The sequence below is a fragment of the Montipora foliosa genome, chromosome 4 (assembly GCF_036669935.1).
Source record: "Montipora foliosa isolate CH-2021 chromosome 4, ASM3666993v2, whole genome shotgun sequence".
In the NCBI taxonomy this organism is placed as follows: domain Eukaryota; kingdom Metazoa; phylum Cnidaria; class Anthozoa; order Scleractinia; family Acroporidae; genus Montipora; species Montipora foliosa.
This window is the reverse complement of record NC_090872.1, coordinates 47,072,743-47,077,742: the sequence shown is the minus strand read 5'-3', so window position 1 is coordinate 47,077,742 and position 5,000 is coordinate 47,072,743. Positions and strand designations below refer to the sequence as shown.

Genomic DNA, 5,000 nt, shown 5'->3' with positions numbered 1-5,000 from the left:
AGGAAAGGTCATGATGTTCTGTCAAAAGGAAGAAATTGATCACGTGCTAGGTAACCATAAAGGTGCACATGATCACTTTGTGTCAACTGAATGAACAACGGGAAAGATTGTTTTAAAATCATTCGTCGTTTTCATAGCAAAACAACGTACTTTTTAGCCAAGAAACTTCCGTCTTTGGTTTTTTTATTTTGTTGTAATATTTAACTGAATATTTACACTTCATCTGTCGGGTCAGGAAGCTTTTTTTGTCGAGTTCCTGAGAAACGTATCTATTTTGACTTCAGGTTGAACTATTTAAACAATCATGAGGTTGAGCGGCCTTGTAATTGAAAATCTACATATCAATGAGGAACAAAAACAAACTTGCGAATTATCGCAAATCACAACGCTGACAAGCACAAAAGCATAAGAAATGGTTCATAAACATGCAGTTTTTTACTATCTAAATTTTTTGGGTTAGAGTAAAGCGATATATTGTTGAAATATCCTTCGTGATAAAGGAGTTATGTCACGCAAATGATGTAATTTCACGACACTCAAAAAGCACAAAAAGCATGAGTTAAATGTAAACGATCTTCGCACTAGTAGGTCGTAGCAATAAATTGGATTAACCAGGAAGTTAAAGAAATGTTGTTGGCTTCCCAAATAAACTTTATTTTACACTAGAATGACAAAACAGATACTTTTCTGAGGTTAAAACTTGGCTACCTATTAGAGGCTGTCTCCGTAACAACGGTCCGGTCGATCTGGTTTGAAAAATAGATTTCGCTCATTTCTTGTGTGTTGTAAGACCTTCATGTGCTTAAACTATAACCACAATCCGCTTGATCGGATCTTTTAAATTATTGGAGTTTTGAGGGATTTTTGGTTCACCCGCTCGAACGTTCCTGCCACCTTATATCGAGGCTTTAATTTGACCCAACATTGAAGATCAATTTATCACGAACTAACGAAGCCTGTACAAAAGAAAAACGATGGCCAGTTACTTCATATCTTTTGAATACACAAAGGTGACTTTCATTAACATTGAGATTGAATGAAGCTACTAGCCACCCCTGTCATAGATCCTCATCAGACACGGGAACACCGATCAAATTCAAACTCTATTTATGAAGAAGTGAGACGGCCTTTTTCAATCAAACCAACGCAGCTGGAAAGTAAGTATCATACATAATGTCATTACGGAGAGAAACCTTGCGGCCCGTCCTTGATGGAATACTTATAGCTTTCTAAACTTGCCTAATTTCGGCGATCTCCAAGTTTTGGCTGCACATTAAAAGACACGTTAACAGGGAGCGTTGCACCAACCTCGCACGCAGATAGACCTAAAATAACCCTAAATAAACGAAAAAGACATTTAAATGCATTACAGGTCAATTGAAGCGGCAATAAACCCTCTTTTAACGGCTTCAGCTTGGCTTACCTGCAACAGATAAATGCTTCAGTGTTCGAATTTCGCTCCATGATTTTACAAAAAAAGGACGATCTCTGCTGCCCAAGCACTGGATCCCTGAAGGTGCAAATCAGGTTTAGGTATCTAAGCTGCCTTTTGTCTGCTATTATCATTCTTAGATCAACGTTTTTCCTCGGAACTAAACGGTAAACATCACTGAAGATTGCAGCCATATTTACCGTTTGGGACAACCGCTGACCAAACTCAATAATAGCACTTGTGAGGTACTGAGGAAAGGAGGGTGTCCGTGAGGATTTTGAATTTTATTACAATAAGAGTTGTCAAATTTAGAATTCCTCCACGCTAAACCTGCACATAATTGCAAAACATCTCGTAAGTGACAAACCCAGGAGCCCATGACTCAGCTAATGGGAAATGTAATGCCACGCATTTAGAGGTTATTATGGTTCATGATTTTAGCTTTACCTTTAAAAGCAACCTCAGGTTTCTAGAGTATTTTAAAATCTATTTTTCTTCTCAGTAATACGTTCGGGAGCCGGATTTAATTTTTACTGATGTCATTTTAGTCTAAAAAGTAGGACTGTTTAGAATGCCTTTATTGTTTTTTTCAGCAACCAATAAAGGACCGCTTGGTCTAAATGCATACCAAATAATACGGATTTATTACGTACTTTTTCTGTATTTTACTGACAGTCTACATTTGCTTTAGTTTATTGGTTGTTACTGAGGGAATTATCATGGATAGGCTTTTACCAAAAAAATAATAACTGTAAAAGCATTCGAAGAACCCGTTTCACTGTTTCACTGTGTTGTAAATTGACTACACTTTCTTTGCCATAGGTTTCAATTTTAGGAAAGTAAAAGAATTTATGAATCTTCATACGTAGAACGGTTTTAGAACGATTCTGTTGCCACATGATGTCGAAGATACGCCAATTTGAGTCTGACGCACCATGTTGGAAGTTAGGGAGTCGCCAAATATGTACCAATAACGTCAGCAAAGAAACGACATTTTATTTAAAAATTCGTAAACGAAGACAAAAAAGCTGAGATAAGTTGAAACATGAAAGAAACGAGGAAAAAACTACCAAAATAGAAAAAAAAAAAAGTGGTTCCCGTGAAAATGTCAACCAAATATAAACAATATTTGACACATCAAAATCCTATGGAAATTTTAGGAAATGTCACAAAATTTGCTGATCGTTTGCTCAACTGCTTCAGAGTTATTAATGCTAGAAGTCAGCATCCTTCCCACCCCCCCCCCCCCCCCCAAGGAACAAGGATTCATTAGGGTAAAGCTAAGAACCATTCGGTAGGGTAATTTTGGGGCTTGCCAAAGCCTCCGAGAGATTGGCCCACGCCTATACGGTAAAAGCAGTGCTACACAACTCCTGGTACAGCATATAAAAAATAAACCTTTACTTTTGTTATCACGGAATCGTCAACTTAATTGTAGCAAATACCACAATCGTCTTTTGTGCCAGAGGGAACGGGCCAGGCCCATAGGTAGGATATTGTTGAGTGGGTGCGTATTAGCGCTGATGACGGGAAAGTTAAGTGGGTCGTAAGTCGAGGTGCTCTTACGAGATGTTTTGCAATTTGTGCAGGTTTAGCGTGGAGGAATTCTAAATTTGACAACTTTTATTGCAATGAAACCGACACACTCCTCTCCATCCAGCTGTCAACTTTACCTCACAAGTGCTATAATTGAATTTGGTCAGCGGTTGTCCAAAAAAGTAAATATGGCTGCAATCTTCAGTGATGTTCACCGTTTTGCCGAGGAAAGGCTTCGATGCAAGAATGATAATGGCAGAGAAAAGGCAACTTAGATACCTAAACTTGTTTTGCACCTTCAGGGATCCAGTGCTTGGGCAGCAGAGATCGTCCTTTTTTCGTAAAATCATGGAGCGAAATTCGAACACTGAAGCATTTATCTGTTGCAGGTAAGCCAAAGCTGAAGCCGTTAAAAGAGGGTTTATTGCCCCTTCAATTGACCTTTAGTGCATTTAAATGTCTTTTTCGTTTATTTAGGGTTATTTTAGGTCTATCTGCATGCGAGGTTGGTGCAACGCTCCCTGTTAACGTGTCTTTCAAGGTGCAGCCAAAACTTGGAGATCGCCGAAATTAGGCAAGTTCAGAAAGCTATAAGTATTCCATCAAGGACGGGCCGCAAGGTTTCTCTCCGTAATGACATTATGTATGATACTTACTTTCCAGCTGCGTTGGTTTGATTGAAAAAGACCGTCTCACTTTTTCATAAATAGAGTTTGAAGTTGATCGGTGTTCGCGTGTCTGATGAGGATCTATGACAGGGGTGGCTAGTAGCTTCATTCAATCTCAATGTTAATGAAAGTCACCTTTGTGTATTCAAAAGATATGAAGTAACTGGCCATCGTTTTTCTTTTGTACAGGCTTCGTTAGTTCGTGATAAATTGATCTTCAATGTTTGGTCAAATTGAAGCCTCGATATAGGGCGGCAGAAGCGTTCGAGCGGGTGAACCAAAAATCCCTCAAAACTCCAATAATTTAAAAGATCCGATCTAGTGGATTGTGGTTTTAGTTTAAGCACATGAAGGTCTTGCAACACACAAGAAATAAGCGAAATCTATTTTTCAAACCAGATCGACTGGACCGCTTTTACAGAGACAGCCTCTCAATCATTTGTCAGAGAGAAAAAAATCCTGTCTCCTTGCGTATCACATTTCAACGCACGCATGCAAATTTGTTAAGCTCGAATATTACGCAACATGGTGAATTCATAAAGGCCACCTTTTCCAGCAAAAAATTTATTGAAACAAAAAACATATTTCATTTTAGAGGCAAAAAATCCTTGCTATTTCATTCCGTGCGTGAAGACAAGAAACCTAATCGTATCAAATTACCATACGCAACCAGGAGCCCATCAGTAGGAGCCTCCATCTCCCACTTTGTTTGTATGAAGTAGTGTTTTTTTCCTGACCTATCTATTTTTAGAACCACTTTCACGCCATTCATTATCATGGTGAATTTCAATAACAATTCAGTAGGCAATCAGCGCTAAGGTCTCTCTAATGCTGCAAACTCAGCAGAAAAACATGGCGGACCGAAGTGGTCAAGAAAGCGAATCTCAACTATCAAATAGCTTTGACTGTTCAGTTTCAATATCTATAGGATCAGAAACTAGTTCAAGTTTTGAGAGCAAGGAAAATAGTGGTAGCTCTGCTACAGAAAGGGAAGAAAGTGACGAGCCGGTTGCAAGTACTTCAGGCAAGCGAAAATCGCAACCATCGGCATCACAGAATCATGCGGACCACTTAAGGAACACATTTAATTATGGCGGTAAATTCAAGAACGTTATTTCTAAAAATAGATGGGTCACGAAAAACGCTACCTCACCTAGGGCTCCTACTGATGGGCTCCTGACGCAACAAAATAAATTTCAGGATCAAACCCTTTCCTGAAGAACCTTCTCCTTGAATAATAAAGCACAAAATAGACGAAAAGCTTTCTTTCAAATAATTCTTTGCTGTCACATTTCCAATTTTGTTTTTACCTGAAGACTGTGCAGAGTTGAGTACAAATAAATGCAAATAGGCAGGCAACAGAG

General features: G+C 38.8%; 1 protein-coding gene across 1 annotated transcript in view; it reads right to left on the bottom strand.

Annotated features, from left to right (window-relative positions):
• LOC138000873 (tyrosine kinase receptor Cad96Ca-like) overlaps positions 1-5,000 on the bottom strand; it is a 38,629-nt gene that overhangs the window by 24,182 nt on the left and 9,447 nt on the right. The window lies entirely within an intron of this gene.